Raw genomic sequence first — 19,970 nt, 5'->3', positions numbered from 1 at the left:
TAGATGGTTTACCATTCCAACAAGGCGTCAACCATGGGTGGAGCTAGGGAGTAAGGGGTTTCATTTGCCTCCAGCCCCACCAAAATCCCCGTGTACATTAATGTTCTCTCTCTCTTTTGTTATCTATTTTTGATGTGTTATTTTGTATATATTTCTTTTATATATCAATCAAGTTTCAATGAAAAAAAAAATAGAAAGAAAATCTTATGAAGGTCTACATTCTTCTTTAATGGTTTTTCATAAAAGGGCAGCCATGTTTGTGTATGTGTCTTTTGCGAGAGAGATTTATGAGAAATTAGAGAAGTTTTAAACAAAAAGTATAGAGAGAGAAACAAAACTACTATTAATTAAGTAAATAATGTGTAAATCAATTAGCATATAATGGTATTTTTTTGACCATTAGATCTTTAGGAAATCTATGGCTTAAAAAAGGTGAAGCTCTTGTAGGGGTGTAACTCTACAGTGTAACTCTAAGCAATATTACACAACCCAATAACTTGTTATTGAATTAATATTTTGAAAATCAAACCGTTGAATTACATGTTCTATATGTTCTTAACTTGCATGCCAATTTTTCATATCAATCGATGCTATTTACCATTTGAACCATAAACTCATATTTTATGCATTATTTTAGACTACAAAAATTTGAATTTTAACAATTGATTGATAACATGGATATTAATTTTTTATCACCTTGAAATTTTGCAAGTATAAAGAGTATACAAAGATAATGTAATCTAACGGTGGATTTGTCAATATTCGCATTTAATTAAAAAATATTAAGTGGTGTAACATTGCTTAGAATTACACCAGGTGTAACTTGAACCCAACCCTATATATATACACACACACACACACACACACATATATGTGTATATGCATATGTGTATATATATATATATATATATATATACATATACATATATACATATACATATACATATATATACATATATACATATACATATACACACATATATACATATATATGTGTGTATCTTACCTGTGTATTTTAATAAATTCATCATTAGATTAAATTTTACGCTTTCTTATTTACCCCAAATTTGTTCAAAATAAATATTAAAAGCTAAAATTATTTAAATTAGGGAAAAACTTAAGTATAGTTATTTATGTGTTATACCTTAGATATTGTAATTATATTTAACCATTCTATTTTAAGAACACATGAGTTCCATATTTTTTAAACTAATTTCTAGTAAACAAGAAAAAGAGAAATGGGGAACAATAGAGTAGGTGAATAGGTGACTGGTAGGTGGGTAGGTGCTGGTGTTGTTGATTGTGACTATGCAGATCTATTAATAATGTTGTGGGGTATCAGTGTAGAGTTTGGAAGTGTTTCTTCTTCTACTCCGTGGGCACAATAAAGAAATTTATGTAGGTGCTAAGAATGTAAAACGGGTTTTTGTTGTCCATGTATAAAGTCAAGCCGCGAGGCCAAGCCGCGAGCCACCCCTGTTTATGAAAAACCTGACTCTTCATATTCCATTCTCACCCCAGTATAAATACCCCTTATACCCACAAAAGAAAGAGAGCTTTCAGAGAGAATTTTGAAAGAGAAACCCTAAAGTAAAACAAGATTGATTCATCTACAATCTTTACATAAGAGTCTCTTCAAATTCTTCATCTCTCTTCCTCTCCATTGGTAAACCCTTGAGAGGTCTTTTACCAAAACCTTTTCTCACCATATCCATTACTGTGAGAGGGCTGTTTAGTGTTCTGGGAAGTAGTTAGGAAGGAACCAATCTACATTGGTTGATGCTATGGTCAAATAGCGGAATCCGGGAAGCTAGAAAAGAAATAGGTTCGGCGCAGCCTCGTTGGAGCAAGAAGCTTGGAGGGCTTAAGTGCACTGGGTAGATTCGGCTTGGAGGGTCTATTGCTGTCCATGTATCCCAACTATATTTTCTAGTGGATTACTTACTGCTTGGAAGGCGGCGGGGAGGTTTTACGCTGAGGACTTCGGTTTCCTCTTCGATAACACATCGTGTGTTGTCCTAGTGTTTGCATCTTCCTTCCCTTTTATCTTTGCCTTTTATTATCTGTTGTGGGTTGTGATTTTAAATTGGCTTAGATTGTTTACCAATTCTGTTTTATAGATTTTGTTCATTTTCCGCACACTAGTTGTTTGACATAAAACTTGAATTGGTTATTTTGTTATTAGGGGTCTAAACGTTCAAGGGTGTTTTACACACTATTTGAACTTTCAAAATGATTTGATTTTCTCCATCTAAACTGACACACATTTAATACATATTCAATTTTTTTCCACATCCCTAAAAGAAGGTGAAAAATTTATTTTAAAATTTATCACATTAACGGGTGCTCTACAGCACCCGTTAATAGCACCCAAGTATTAATATAGTCTATTCACCAAAATCAAACCCATCAAGCATTAATTTGATGTAATAGGCTAATAGCTCAGGCAGGTACATTTTCATATCTTATAGTAAGCTATTAGCATTTTGATTCAGTTGGAAGCAGCAAAGGCTGAAATCCATGTTGAAGACTTGCTTGCCAAACTTTCTCAATGTTGGTCATTGTGTTACCGCACTCGTGTTCATTCCATCCTTCCAAAGCATGCACAATCCCAGCTATACGCCAAGCATTCATCACTCTTCTTGGAAACCAATTCTGCCACATATTCAAAACACAAACTCTTGTAAACGAAGAAGAAAAAAAAAAAGTGTGCATGCTTTGCATTTGCATTGAAAGAAACATGTTCAATTATTACTAGACTACCCAAAATTAAAGTTTCTCTACCATTTTAGATAAAGTAGTGATAAATCCAAAATTAAGTTGAAGAGGAAAGAGCACCATTCTCCGTACTTTGGGAATAGCTAAGAATTACCCGAAGGACACATATATGTATGTTTTGTAGATGTAAAAACTTTGGTTTATTCATGTCTAGATTAGCTTAATTATGCTTACAAATACTAATTTTTTCCTCCAGCATTACCACCCAATGGAAGAAGTTAAATGGTCTCAAAGGTTTCATTTGAAGAAGTCTTTTCAATACCGACAAAGAAGCCTTTGTTTTCTATAAATTTAGGTATCAGGATTTTTTCCATTTAAAATTGATATATTTTATTATTCATATTAAATATTACAAATCTAAAAGTGTATTTAGGTGCTATATCATTAATATGGTACTCTATACACTGTCAAATCTAACAAATAAACTTTTAATCACGAAATACACTTCATTAACGTGAAACGGAGAGGCTCTTAGTTAGATCTGTTAGACATGAAATATATCATATACGATTTATTATAATACAAGTGAATTGAAGAGGTTTCTCTTGAGCAATAGTGGTATTGGAAAATTCTAAAATTATTGCAAATTTTACAATTTAAAAAATATGCACAAACTAACTTGTTTAATGCAATAATAGTACTTGTAACAGTTTTACAAGTTGACCGACTTGTAAAAGTTAGATACTCTCAGAGTATAGTAAAATAGTGTTTCTTCCTCTCACATTTATGGTGGACTCCACCATAAATTTAATGAGTGGATCATTCACCGTACTACGAGAGTACATAAGAATTACTCCTCTATCCGTAACTACTATTTGATCGTTAGTTTGCATGCTTCATGATGTTAATATTGAAACTAGTTCAAACGTAATTATATTTTCCACTTTCCACAATACATGACATGCATGCCACTTTATTTGTTCTAACTTCTCTATATTCATGTAATGGCATCAATGAAGAGTCCTTGGAAGGATTCTCTACTAACCTCACAAGAGTGCATATTCTCGAGAGACCTTGGAGTCACCATTGCTGGAGGGCTATGGTAGTAACAGTCTTTGCGCAATTTCTTTGGTGGGAATTGTGAGAAGGGAATAAACAATGTTCCTTTGGGCGCCTTTAACTGTTCTTCCTCATCCAATCCATCTCCCACTAACCAAATCTACAAAAATTCATAATGATTTTACTGTTCTAAGGTTCAAAGTTGCTATATATTCTTTAATAACACAATATGAATATAATTGAACTAAAACAGTAAAAATTTCATAGACTTACCTTTTGAGAATAACTTACTGAAAATATCAAATTACTTTCAGAATTGGTGTTGAATGATTTGTTTAGCTTCAAAAACTCATCCTCTCGTATTGTAAGCACCTAAATTATGTTAGATTAAAAAGGAATTAGAACCTTGTTATGATTTTTTTTTTTATTTGCAACAAATGAATGTAAAAAAAGAAAAGAACTCGTTCTCTCCAATGTTTTACTAATTAAGAAGCACAAATACATTTCCTAAACAGTCTTGTAGTTCAATAGAATTACCTAATTATCCTAATAAGGAAATTATAAAACCTAAATTTGAATTCCTCTCCCCCAAGTATTGTAAGTAAATAAAAAAATATAAGCATGAACACCCCAAAAGTCACACACATACATGCTTGGGACATTCCATGGGACATGTCCTCAATCTGTTGGGAGGAAAAAAGAAAACGTTTTTCTATTTGGAAAAAAATCATTTGATTTCCAATATATTTTCAAAGATATTGATCATTTTTATATATTTTGGAAACTTAAAACATTCATAAATGTGTCTAAAAATAAATTTTAACTAAAGATTAATATAATTAACTAATTAATTGTCATATACCCACAATGTCACATCTTAATTTTGCAAAAAATATCCTATCATTGTGTTTCATGTCTTATCATGTATGTGCCCATGCATTTTTTTTTTCCTATTTAAGGAGAAGGTAAAGAAATTTTTTTTTTACCATATTAAGTCAAACTGAAGTTATTCAAAATGATTGCTACATATACGTAAATAAAAATACAAATTTTTTATCCCAACTTTGTATATTCTATGTGGGTTCTAATTAGCTCAATTGGTAAAGTCTTTAATGGTTAAATAAAAAATATGGGGTTCAATCTCCACCTATACCAAAAACTGATTGGTGTCTTAGTCTAATAATAAAAAACTATTATCAGGAGTAGATATCATAAGTTGAAACTCTAAAAAAAATAAAAAATAAAAAAACTTTGAATATTTCGTGAAGCAAAGTGGGACATAAATTTTGTATTAAGTAAAACTTCTATGTTCTGAGAAGACTTTCATAATGTTCACTTTATGTATCAATCAATTTGCCAGTGAAAAGTGCACTAAATTTCTTTTTCCCCGGAAAAAGTACATAACATTGAATACCATATTGCATGCTTGCAAAGTATGAAAGTGTTTTTCCCCCCCCCACCCCCCCAAAAAAAAAGTATGAAACTGTTAGCATATATACAAGCCCATTGGGCTGTAACATGAAAAAAAAAATAATAATAATAATTTTAATAATATCCTAAGCCAGACTTTGCCTGTGTGGCCCAACGTCGATTTTGCTTGAACAAAATAAACGTACCTTGATCCCCCTTTGGCATAGGGTAAAGGCCAACGCATAATGTGATCGTGCTCATGCATTTTTTTTTTTTTTGGGGGGGTCTATTCTAAGAGAAGATAAAGAAATTTTCTCTTACCAGATTATAGGCCAAACCAAAGTCATTTAAATTGATTACCACATATACGTACGTGTAGAAGAATAAAAATTACGTGTAGAAGAATAAAAATCTTCTATTCCACTTTTTTGTATTTTGTGAAGCATAAAGTGAGACAAAAAAGTCCAAGAAGACTTTCATAATGTTCAAGTTGTGAATCAATTAATTCGATTGTGCAAAGTGCAGCAAAAGTACAGAACATTGAATAGCACCATGCTTACAAAGTTTGAAAGTGTGTGACCCAAAATCGAGTTAATTTGGCCTTCTTTTTGTGTTGGCTTGAACAAAATAAACGTACCGTGGTACCCCTTCGGCATAAGTTAAAGGCCAAGGCATAAGCAACCTTGGTGAGTTTGCCTCTAAGAACCACTTGGGTTGTTCCTCTGGGAATGCTGTTTAGCAGAACAGCAACTGCCAGACTACTCCCATCTACGACCTTCACATTTAGCTTAGGGTACCTCTCAACATAAAGTGCACCATATCTATTAAGCTCCTCTTCCTGCATCCAATGATAAAGTATGATGATAATATGAGCTATGAAGTTTGAAAGACCAAAAGAAAAAAAAAAAAAAAATGGAATATGCAGATATGTACTCATATGGAAATGGTTTCTTAATAATAATGATATGTATCCTATAGACTAAAGTTATAAAAAATAAAATAAAATAAATTTGAAGGTTTTCATGTGAAGGCCATTAAATTCTAGAGAATGCTAAAGTTTGTACTTGTCAAAAGTCTTATAACTCAACAACATTATTAGATCCGATTATTTCAATAGGAAAATTTGGGCTCAAATCCCCAACCCAACTTAATTATATTAAGCAAAAAGTAAAAATAACATAAAGTTATACTATCAATTTTACTACAAAATATTTATAAACTGACATAATAATAATATGATTGGTATCATTTCAATAACATAATAAATAAAGTATAAATTACTTCTTCTTCTTCCTTTTTGTAATTGGTAACATATCAGTTTATAAGGTTTATATACTAAAATTTATAATTATCTCTAACATCATTCTTGAAATTTATAGGGATTCTATAAATAAAAAAAATATATATAAAAAATCTATGGGTGCATGGGAAAGTACATTGACTATCTGAATTGTTAGTGTGACAGCAAAGTTGGAGAAATTAAATAACAAAGAAAATAAAGGAAGGGGAATTTTAGTTGAAAATCTTGATGAATATATCACCTAGAGTTAGAAACTAAATTATAGAAAAAAAAAATTTCAAGAAAGAACTAAAACTTACTTGATTCAAGAGACCTAAGCTTAATACTTTAGCACCTCTTTCTTCTGCTTCCAATATGGCTCCCTCAATTAAGTTATTTATAGTCTCATTTTGCCATTGCAAAAAGTACTGCACGCAAAAGTATTGAGAAATATAAATCACAGATGATTGAAAGAAAGTAACAAATATAAGTAAACAGTTAATAACATAGAAAAATCATTTCTTACTTGTATTCTGTATTTTGGTATGACCCAACTTTGTAATCTGAGTTTATTAAAACGGTATCTCTCAACAATGAAAGTACGGCCATATAACCAATTTAACATCATAGACCACAATGTCATAGGCCAAATTAATGAGAAGTACCATTTTGATGTGTAGGGTTTGGAGGCCAGAGAGGCAAAACCAAGTCTGAGATGATAGATGGACTCGGGCGTAGTTAGATGAGTTAGGTGCACTACATCTGGTAATTCTGCTTCCCTTTTGAGTGAAATTTCATATAGTTCGTCTGTAGACTTGTCCATGGTACTATATACAAAGTCATAGAGTGGCATGAACAATGAATAATTGGTACGAAATTGTGTATGATGCAGAGAGTGAAACCTGTTGTGCCAAAACCAAAACCATTACAGATAATAATAATAATATTATTATTATTATCATTATCAATATTATTATTATTATTATTATTATTATTATTATTATTAAGAATGATGATGATGGTTGAACACTCATTCTTTACAAAATCCATGAACATAAACGAGCCAAATCAAATTGAATATTGAAAGTTCATGACTATTCATTTAATTTTATATTAAACATGAATCAAATTCAAGATCATCAACAAACTATATTAGATATTCAAACTTAATTTATTTTCTTATCAAACAAATTCTAGCTTGTCCATAAACTATTTGATTAACTTTTTATTCTTCCATATATAATAATATCACGAATAAAAGATTCACTTATTCACAAATTTATGCTAATAAATTATATTTGATTAATAAATTATTTTTTACTTTAAATAAATAAATAAATTATAGTTGAAAATTTATTATTTAAGTTAATTGGATAGAAATATTTCATTTACAAACTTATAAAAATTTGATTTACCATTCATGTATTGGCTAAAATTATATATAATTTTGACAACAAAATGGATGGTTCACATTATCAATAAATTTTTTAAAAATTATATATTATAATTAAATAATTTATTAACTCACAATCCAATACCAAATCTCTACCCAATACATATAGACATATAGTATTATATATAATTGAATTGAGTTTCCTAATGACAAGCTTATTAAAAACCACATTATTATTTTTGAGTTTGACTTATGTATTAGTCATGTTTTAAGCTTGAGATCTAGTTTAGTTTGTTTAGTAAATAAACAAATATAAACAAGCTTTTTATGAAGCTAAACCCCATGATCTCCAAATCTCTACAAATCAACCCAAGGTCAACACGCCTAGCTATCATTGCCAGCAATTGACAATGAGAGCATGGCCACGCAAATACACACCATGCCACCCTAAAATCCTAAACCCACCCAATCAACCAACCCATACGTCCACAATTGAATTCATTCACATCATAACCCATACTCTGTTGCCATATGCATAATTTCCCAAGCTTACACCAGCACCACTCTTAAGCCCCAATCACTGACAATCTAGAGACTAGAGAGCTAGAGGGTGCTTGAGAGTGATGCAGTGGGAGTGAGAGGATACGAGATTGAGAGTTTTTTTTTTTTTTTGGTTCTTCTACTGTAGGAGCTACCGTTAGAGTTAGATTGATATAACGCTAAATTATGGATTCGTCCAAAGTTTAAACTATTAGAAAATAATGAATTTAATCATTTAACCATAATTCTAATACTTCCCTTTACGTGTGGGCTTTAAACTCCCTTTTAATAATAGGGTAGTATTAACGGGCACGGTAAGGTGTCCGTTAACAAACAACTTTATCTCAAATCATATTCTTTTATGTCAGTAGATTCTAGTTAACTTAATTAGTAAAATCTCTGATAATTGAATAAGAGATCTAAAGTTTAATTCCCGCCTATACTAAAAATCGATTGGTGTCTTCGTCTAATGATAAATAGTTATCATCAGGAGTGGATGCCATAAGTTGAAATTCTCTCAAAAAATATTCTTTTATGTCAGATTTTTGACCAACTTTATAAGGTATAGAGCCAGAAAAGCTAATTTTTTGAGTTTCACTTGTCATTTTAGTAATATTTTTAGTCCCCTCATCAATTTATACCAATTTTTTATTAGACCCCGCAATAAATTATCCTTGACGAGTACTTTAAAGTGGTGTTCGTTAACATTTTCCTTAATATAATACCATGTTAAATTACCAATTTTTCAAAAAACTTAAACTATTAAAAAAATTAGACATGGCAAATAGGCGGGTCGGGTTAAGTTCGAGTCAGGTTAATTGGGTTGTGGGTAAAAAATGGGTCATTTTTAGCAGGTTAAAAACAGGTTCGGGTCAATCGGGTTGTGGGTCAGGTCAGGTTGACCCGTATCATTTGGAAAGTTATGCAACAAATTACTTGATGTAAAATGCATTACTTTGAATTTACCACTTATATCAAGAGTGAACTCAGTTAAACTTATTAATATTTATTCAATAATTTTAAAATTATACAAATCCTAACATTGCTAACTAAAACAAAATAACATAAAGATAAGTAAAACAAACACACAAGTTTTATTTCTACACAATATCAACATCCCAAAATATAAAAGCAAAATTACAAATGACTTATTAGATAATTCATTTGACAAAGAATAAAAACATATAAGAAATTTACAATCTTGAAAATTAATTTTATAATCTATTATCACTTGTGGTTGGCACTCTATGTCAATTTGAGAATATATATTAAAGTTTGATTGTTTACTTATTTATACATGGTCTCTTTTTTGAATATTATATCATTGTTAAGCAACACACACTTTAAGAAATATCATAATTTATTTTGAAAAGCCGTTTATTTTGGACATAAATTGTTAAAAAATAGCTCTAAGCATTCATAATTTATGCGAATTTGATATTTTGGCTTTACTATTTTCACACTTATGAATGTTTCTCACACATGTTTACAATTTTAAATCCATATTTTTAACTCTATTGTGACCAGATTATTTTGGCATGTACTTTACTATTTAATATCTAAAAATTTTTACTCATTATAGAATGTTCAATCATTCATCTTTCAATTCATTTGCATACAGTTATGTAAATATCTCAATTGTTTCCTTAAAACTCATAATAAACAATTAAACCAATATTGTCTTAATTTTATTTTTTTTACCAAAAAAAAAGTTTTAAAATATGGTTTAGGTCACGGGTTGGGTTTGGTTGACCTGCAAAAAATATGGGTTGAGTCACGAGTCAACCCGTTTTTGCTTCAGGTCAAAAAATTGAGTTTAGGTCTGATATTTTTCGAGTTAGGTCGGATCAGATAAAAAATTCTAATCCCTTTTACTATGTCTGAAAAAAATAAATTTAATTATTTAACTATATTCTATCAATGTCATCTTTTTAATTAGATCAATTGTCAGTTATCACACCGGTAGGTTCTAGTTTATATTAATATTGAAGGGACACATGCATCACTCACATAAATGAATGAAAGGAATAATTTGAAAACAGTCTAAAAAATATGAGGACAAAAAAAGAGGTATGAAAATGACATATTTTTAACATGGGGATTAAAATAAAGGACCAAATGCCAACCAAAAAAAAAAGAAAAAAAAAAAGGACCAAATGTTAATTCAATCTTCTTCTTTTTTATTGTTTTTTATTTTTAAGGTTAATTCAATCATATTCCTATTCATCGGAAAAGACAAAACTATTCTTAATTAGGGAGTGGACCGAACTCTGACCAAAACATATATCATGAGCATGACAGTGAATTTAGCATATTTTGTTGTGTTAGAGGAAAATGACATGACAGTATGACATCCATTAACAATTGAACAGGAACGGTTGTGCAATTTCCCAACCCAATCATTGAGCTAGGCTGGACAAGTTTATATATATTATTTATATATATTTCCGGTTAATATATGTCTAGATCATACATTAATGTTTATAAAAAAAAAATCATACATTCATCATTTATTTAAAAAATATATATTTATGAAAAATTAAAAAAATTATCAAAAAAGTTAGTAAATTTTTCATCTTTACATAAATTTTTTTTCTAAAAACAGTTTACTAATTTATATCTTTAGTAAAACCTTTTATAATAATAATAATAATAGTAGTAGTAATAATAATAATAAATAGTACGTGGATGTGCATGCACCAAACCCCAAAATGTTAGGTTGAAGGCGTAAAAGCTGTTGTTGACAAATGTGTACTGCCATCAAAATGCATGCCACATTGCCACAGATATTTCGAGCTTTCCGAATGGTGTTGCAGAAGATCATTCATGGACAGTCATTTAATAGATTATTTTCTTCTTCTTTTTATTTATTTTTTTAATATCTGATAAAATATAATTTCTTCTAAATTAAAAATTAAAGTGTTCTAACGTTAAAAGTTATGCTAATGAATGCCCTTAGGACACTTGTTAATAATCCATTTTAGAAAAATTTTAACATAACTTTTATGGAAAATGAAAAAAACTGTCAAAATATTAATTTCTTTTTTTTCTTTTCCCATAAAAACTTTCTTTAATTGAATTCTTTATCAATGCCTTAAGAGCACTCATTAGCATTAAAATTTTCAACTCATTAAATTGTTAATAAAAAAAATTATTGTTGAAATTGTACTAAAAAGAATGAACATAGCTTTCCAAAAAAAAAAGAAAAAAAAAGAAAAGAATGAACATATAATGATGTAGGATATTGTATATAGAATAATAATGGACAAATAGAATTAGGAGTAGATCTCTCTCTCTATCTATCTATCTCTCTCTCTCTCTCTCTCTCTCTCTCTCTCTCTATATATATATATTAATTTCATCTAAACATATTATTATAGGCATGAAATTAATCAACTTGAAATGTATTTGTGTTAGATACAGTTGGATATCACACAATAATCTTTTTTGCTAGATCAAACACTCTCCCATTCTAAATTGTTGGTTTTTTTTTTTTTTTTTTTTTTTTTTAAGATGTTACAAAATGTAGTCCTAATTGAAAAGTGAATAAATAAATTTCATAATCTACCATTTTTACTAATTAACTGCATCACATTAAATATATTAACTTAAAAGTTGAAATTTTTCAAATAGAACCACAATATGGGACAGAGCAATAGAAAATAAGGTGAAAGAAAGGGCTTGAGAGACTTACGTGGGGGTGTACATGAGGTACTTCAGTGGGAGGAAAGATGGAAAAGAGCCACTTTGGAATGAGCTCATGATGCAGTGACCCATATTGTTCATAAAATCAATATATGTAAGGTAGCCAGCAATAGATGCAATAGAGGCAGTATCAGTAAGTATTGCTGTTAACATTGGTATGGAAACAACGCGAAATATGCTATGTGCTCTGCAAATGGATGAATGACAGCTGAAAAAACAAAAAATTGTCATATAATATAGATTCATTCCATTATGATTTGATAAAAAATTTAGTGAAAGATTCTACTTTGTTCACAAACATATATAATAATCTAAGAAGTTATTTATTCAATTGGAAATGTAGAAACTAATTTGAAATTCACATAAAAATCCGAAGTTACGCGCCTTATAAAACTAGAAAAATTTTATTATTTCGCTATTTTGACCTTGGTAATATATATATATATAATATACCATAAAGGGAGAAGGTGACACGCTGCTGAAGAGTGTGAGTGGAAGCACAGTAATATTGTAAATGGAAATAATGTACGTAAGTTGAAAGTAAATAACTTGAATGTAAGAACAATAATAAGGCGGTAGAACCAGCCAAGCAGTATATATCAAAATAATTCAAAGTAAATAAGAACAATAGTTCAAAATAAATGAAAGCAATTTAGAACCATCCGGTATGGCGGTAATCCGTCCAAGGTGGTGGTAGCAATAAGTAAAGTAATGAACATAGAACTGAAAATACTTCTTATTGAAAGTAGGATAAACACTTACAGTAGTAGTAGTGAATACAAGACCTCAACAGTTACAGATTAACAGTTACAAAGCTTGAACTAGTCCTAGTTACAAGGTTTGTAGGATTACAAGGCTTGTAGTGAACAAAGGTGAACAAGGTAGTAGTAGAACAATAGTAGTAGTGGAAGCAAGTGGGTTCTCTCTCTAAGAAGGCTAGTTCTAAGGGAAGAGAAATCAGAAGTAGAACTTGACTTGAGAAAAGCCCCCTAACATAAGGGACAACCCCCCTTAAATAGGCAAAATTCGGAGTGAACAGTGTCATGAATAGTAACGGATGAACAGTACCAGTGAATAGTGACAGATGAATAGTGACAGGTGAATAGTGACAGATGAATAGTAAAATTTGGAATATCTCCTCTTTTTTGACTCAATCTTGTGAGGAATTTTGTAGGATTTTGGGAATCCTCCGTAGTGCCCTATAAGTGTAGGAACAAGACTTCATCATTGGTGTCCTTTAGGGACAAAAGAAGCCAATAAGAAAAAGGCCAATAGTCATGCATTTTGTTGTCTTCACTTGAACATCCTTTGGAAGCATCATAATAGTGGAAAACCAGCTTCTAACAGTAGTAAATATTGGAGCATTGGCCATTGTGCAGGCTAGACAAATAAGAGAATCAAAATCTTCCGCAAAATCCGGAGTATTATGAACCAGTACCGGATTTTCCGCAACATATTTGTGAAGAGCAATATTTTATCTTGGCTGTTGTGCAAGCCAGACAAATAAAATAACACCAGTCTTGAAATAGTAGTGACCTCATCAATCAGTAGAGGGAGCATCAGAGGGATAACCATCAAAAGGATCAAAAGGACCTTGTGGAGAATCACATACATGCTCATGGTAAATAGCATACTTATTACAGAATCCACAATATAAAATTGGCTCAAACTTTGGGGTTTTTCCTGGGATAAGGAGACTGTTTAGATTAGGATGATCTTTTGTTTGTAGGTGAACAAAGGCATCAGCGTAGGGTTTGGGACCAAAAACAGCAATTCTACCTGTGCTTCCTATGAAATGATAATTTTTCCATAGATCATGAGCAACTTCGCGAATTTGATTATTAAAATAATTCCTCCACCATTTTGCAAGACCAGAAGGATCTTCAAAGGACAATTGAGAATTTCCTTCGAACCAAGGTCCTTGGTGAGTATAGCCATTGATGAGAATAAGATGCTTTGAAGGGTTAACATTCATCCAGTTATTTCTCTCCCATTTTGGTAGAGTGCTCCAGCATCTAATGGTAACAAAAGGTCTAGTGGAAGAGTTTTCAAACCCTTTAATAGCATCCTGAATGATCTGTGGAAGTTGGCTGGCTTGTTTATGACTTGTTAACTTTACAAATCTAACAAAGCCATATTCAAACATTTGGGAAAGCCAGCTAGAATTAGGATCATCATCATCATTATCATCTGAATCATCATCAGTGAAATATGAACCATCACTGAAATTAATAAGGAGACCGGGAAATGGATTTTTCTTTTCATACACTCTGAGACTGCTCCCAAAGTGATCTTCCCATTCAAGTTGAATAAAGACATTATCACCTTCGTCTATCTCATTAGGGTCAGGAATAGTAGCAGTAACAAGTTTTCTGAAATATTTGGACCATAGGTCAAAAGATCTAGACATAACCTTGCTATCCAGAATACGAGATTGTAAATCTGAAGGCAAGTTGGCAACAGCATTTCTTAGCATGGATTGGGTCTTAAGACTCAATCTAGCATAATCAGTGCCCATTATAATCGTTTTATCCATCGAATGGATTTCCTCTTTGCCAAAGAGTTGACTAATGTAGGTTTTGAGACGGCTCACAAGAGCCCCAGTTTTTGAAACAGGGTTATTATCTGGATCAAAGTCAATATTTGAAGCAAGGTCATTATTTGGAATAAGGTTACCATAATGGCTCATGTAAATCTCATTTTGAGCAGTAAGGTTAACAAGGTGGATTTCGAGGGCTCTAAGGGTTTTTTGGAAAACATTACTGTGGTTTTTGATAAAAGCAAACTGAAGGTTATCAAGAATGAATTTAATAGAATCTGGTAATTCTGAATAGTTTCCATTGTGGAATTGTAGATTTTTTGACAAAACTTCCTGTAAAGCAGTTAATATATCACCATTAGAGTATGTCACCTCTGCTGGGACATCTCCTTGAAGGGATGTTGATCCACTGGGTTTTACACCAGAAGATGCGCCTTCATGCATTTGAAAAGGACGTCCCGCTGGGAAGCCTTTGTTTTGGGAATAGTTCTGTATAGGAGCTTTTCCCTTGTTTTTCTTTTCCATAATAATCCACTTACTAGTGGTATAAATATGAATATTATTATTATCCCACTTATTAGTGGTATTTATCCACGCATCATCGTCCGATTTCTGCAAAGAAGCATTAATATCATTAGGATAATGGATAGTTTTTAGCATTTTGGTGTTATGAGAATTACCTCTAAAATCATCAGAATTCATTATTAGTTCTTGAACAAGTTCATTCATGGGAGAGTCTTTCTTATAAGACAGATTATCAATATCAATTTCAAACTTTGAAGCAAATTTGAATTTTACTTTCTGTCCAAATGGATTAGTAGTAATTCCATCATGTTCAACAAGAAAGGGATACAAAGTGTTAATAAATGGCAGACCAAGAATCACTTTATCAGTCATATTTTTGACAAGAACAGAAGGAATCTTGAAACAAACATTATCATGGCACACCTGAGCATTATTCAATTCATACTTAATTTTCATTTGAGAACCATTAGCAGAAACCAATCTTTCAGTAGATTTCTCAAAATATTTTGAGGGGATTAATCCTTCTTGGATACAGTTCATATCTGCACCAGAATCAATCATAGCAATAACAGTGAAATGATAATCAGGAGAAATAACAATTTTAACTTTTGTAAACCATTTTGGAGGAAATAATTTATTAACAAAAGCAAGTTGGGGATCAGTAAAAGTATCAGGAGTACCTTTATCAGAAAGAAGAACTTGTTGACTGGATTCATCTCCATCACTGTGCTCATTTTGTTCCTTACTGGATTTAAGATCTTTATCAAGTTTTAACATTGTCAATTCTTGTTTGAGATTATTGTTATCATTTTTCATGCTTTTAAATTCATATTTTAATTCAATTATCTCTTGTTTAACAATATGAATTTCATTATGGAGATCATTAACAGTTAATTCTTTAAATTTCTTTTTATTAAATCTTTCCAAAGTTTCTTCAAAACTGATAGTAGATTTTGGTTTCTTACCAGTTTCATTTCTTATCAAATTTTTCTTAAACCTATCTAAATATTCTTTCTGGAGTTCAGGGTTTTGAATTTGGTTTATTAGTTGAATTATTAATTTTTCATCTTCTTCACTTTTGGTGAGAGCATTAATAACATTGCAACAAGAATCTCTACAACCAATTTTAATATTAGGAGAATCAGAAGAATCATCAGCAGAGTGATAGCAAGAATCAGATGAAGAAGAGAAATCATCTTCCAAAGAATCAGACGAGTTGTTTGATTCAAGGATTCTGAATAAATCTTCTTGCGCATTATCATCAATGTTTAACATGTTGAACTTGTTTTTCAGTTTACCAGGCTTTTCTTTACAGTCTTTACTAAAGTGTCCAGGTTTACCACAATTAAAACATTTACCTTTATTTGGTCTCTGTTTAACATGTTTTTTAGAAACCTTTTTCTTTTTAGCATAGAAATCATTGGGTTTAACAAAGTTATTCTTGTATTTTTTATAGCTTTTATCATGTTTTTTACCTTTTTGTTTAGAAGGAGCAATAGGAGGCAAACCATATTGTTCACAGAAATTTCCCATTTCATATTTAGCTTTTCTTTTATTCTTTAATTGGTGTTTTAACAATTTTTCATCATTGCACATATTAATACCAAGTTTTTTAATAGTACTGAAAATATCACCATAAGTTAAATTATCATAATCAATAGAATCATTTTTACCCATTAGTTCTTGTTTTACCTTATGAGCAAAGATAGGAGGCAGACCGTCAATAAACTTTTCTTTCCAATAAGGCTTATGGCAATCTTTCCGGAGCATCACCCTGGAAGTAAAAACATCTTGATACCATCTGTAATCAGACATAGTTGGACAACTCAGATTATTCAGATAATCAGAAACTCGGGACGAAATATTGGATGGAGTACCAACAAAATGTTTGAGAATAGTATAGATCAAGGTATTGACACCATCAGGAATACCACGACCAATACTTTCATCAAAAATAGGCAAACCTTCCTCATTCTTTTTAACAGCATGTTTAATAGACTCTTTGGATTCTTCAGTGATGTATGAATCCCACCATCCACGAAGAGTACCAGAAAACCCAGTAAGAAGCAAGTTAACAATTTCAGGTTGATCAAGATCATGGTTGTTTTGATAAGCAATACCAACCATAGACATGTGACTCATTTTATTAATGATTTCCTGTTCAGACAAACCATCAATATTCCATTCATAGAGCTTATCAGCAGAGACAGAAAATTGTGTTTGAAAAGATCTCTCTTCAAACTGCATATCAGGAGGAGTAGGTTTTGGATACCAATTTTTTGTAAAAGACATGGGTTTGGAGTTTCCAACAAATCTTTTAATTTCTGGGAAATCATCATCAAAGATTCTTTTTGCAGGAGCAGAAGAAACAGAAGAAACAGTATCAGAATCTGTATTTTCTTCAAAAACAATTTCTTTTTTGGAAATAGTTCGATTAATTGGAGTACTTGTAGAAGTAGAAGTGCTAGTACCCTCAGTTTTAATCTTTAAATTAGAAAGCATTTTGTCAACAATTTCAAGAGTCTTGGACTGAGAAGTTTTAAACATAACTTTTTCTCTTTGACTGGGTAAATCAATCAAAGGTTTCTCAGTTTTAACAGGAACAGATTTTTCAGAAACAGGAACAGATTTTTCACCAAATTTTTCTTCAATACGGTCAAGTTGTTGACCAATAATATGCAAAGATTGATTAGTGAAATTGTTTTGTTCAATAAGGCTAACAATAGGAGTTTGATCATCAGCAATTTTGAAAGGAGAGGCCTTCACTTCCTCTTTTGTCACTTCATCTTTCTTGGTAGTTATTAAAATGGAATCAAGAGGAGGATGACTAGATCTAATAATAGTTTTATCAATCTTAACAAAATTTGATTTCTTTATCACATTTAGATGTTGTTTTGAAACCTCATTATTTGGAACATAGTGGTTTTCAAGAAAATCAAAAAACAAAATATGTTTTTTCAATTGATTCATCATTTCCAACCATTTTCTCTTAACACGGTCTTTATCAGACTGAGCAAAATTATCTTGGAAATATTTTCTCTTAGTTTTGTTTGATGCAAGCATAAACTCATTGTACAAAGAATCCCAATCAATTTCAAAATCATCATTTAAAAAGGTCAAAACTCTTAATTGATTTTGGTAAACAGGAGGAGTTTCAATAGGAGAATCAAAATCAGATGGAGTAACAGAAACAGTGTCTTCCTCATCTTCATTAGCAGTTTTACCAAATGGAGTGGAAGTTCCAGGTTTAGTTGAGTAGTAAACAGAGCTAAATTGGGATTTATCACTTGAAATACCTTTTAGCTTTAAATCAGAGGATGTTTCCAAATTCTTTTGCAAAAATTCATTGATCTCGCGATCTCTTTTTGAAATACTTTCAGATCCAGCAAAGGAATGTCTTCCTTCGTTGATCCTCAAAGGTGGATTGTTTTGAAAACTTATTTTAACAGTACCATCAAGATATTGTTGAATATGGGTGAGATCAAGCTCATCAAAAATGGGTTTAGTAGGAGGAGTTTCTTGTTCTAACAACCAATCCTTAGGAAGTTTAACATCTTGCCATTGAATCATTTTTGGAACTTGGATTTTAGCATCAGGAGTTGAACATTGGATTAACATGGTTTTACCTGAAGGTTCTCTAGGCATTATAGCATAAGGATTCATTTGAGTACCCATTAATTTATAATAAATGCGATAAATCAGAGCAAAAGGCTTACTACCCTCTTCCATGTGATAACCAGATGAAGCAATATTCAATGTCAAAGCTTTAACAATATTAGGATCATCCAAAGCAAGAGTAAGATCAGGATAACAGTTAAAATAAACAGGACCATCATACATAGAAGCAGTGATTATAGCAAGAATGCTATCTTTAAAAATCTTAAATCTAGCATCTCTTAAACACATGAGAACAGAAGCATTAATACCCTTTCGGGTAAGTGGTTTAATAGCAACTTGAACAATACCAATATGCAAATAACTGAATTTTTTAGCAACAAGGAAGTCATTAATATTCTTTTTAGTGAACAAACAGCATTTTTCATGAACTTTTGAAATAGAGAAAATTTGTTCAACAGTTCTAGCTTTGTAAGCAGAATGAAAAGTACTTTCAACAAAACTAGTTTTATAAACAGTTTTAGTATCAACTTTAGGAATAGTCCATTTACGAAAATCAGGGATCACCTCATTATCATCAATAGTGTGATCTTCTTCATTTACAATATTAGGAGGACAACTAGTCCTGGAGCTGATAGAGGAGTTGGATCTCCACAACTTATCCATACTAACCTAGGTTCAACACTCAGTTATCATGTTTTTCTCACAACCGTTGCATTTCGTAACACATACCCTAACCAACCTCATACCTCTCATGCCCTACACGCCCTCTCTTGGCTCAAACGGGCCTTACAGCTAGGTCCTAGGAATTCACTTTACGACTAGGGTGGCGCCAACGACGGTAAGAAGGGAACACAACAACGGAATATCAAGCGTTCGGGTAGACACGGACAAGAAGACAAAGAACACAACCACACTACCACCGGCCAGAAAAGAGTGGCTCTGATACCATAAAGGGGGAAGGTGACACGCTGCTGAAGAGTGTGAGTGGAAGCACAGTAATATTGTAAATGGAAATAATGTACGTAAGTTGAAAGTAAATAACTTGAAAATGAATAACTTGAATGTAAGAACAATAATAAGGCGGTAGAACCAGCCAAGCAGTATATATCAAAATAATTCAAAGTAAATAAGAACAATAGTTCAAAATAAATGAAAGCAATTTAGAACCATCCGGTATGGCGGTA

At 31.4% G+C, this 19,970-nt stretch overlaps 1 pseudogene; it reads right to left on the bottom strand.

Moving 5' to 3' along the window:
- Window positions 1-2,275: 2,275 nt before the first annotated feature.
- The window catches only part of LOC115987269, a 39,224-nt pseudogene continuing 21,529 nt past the window's right edge, over window positions 2,276-19,970 (bottom strand).

Source organism: Quercus lobata, chromosome 4, assembly GCF_001633185.2.
Source record: "Quercus lobata isolate SW786 chromosome 4, ValleyOak3.0 Primary Assembly, whole genome shotgun sequence".
Taxonomy (NCBI): domain Eukaryota; kingdom Viridiplantae; phylum Streptophyta; class Magnoliopsida; order Fagales; family Fagaceae; genus Quercus; species Quercus lobata.
The sequence above is the reverse complement of the archived record's forward strand: the minus strand, read 5'-3'. Positions and strand labels throughout refer to the sequence as shown.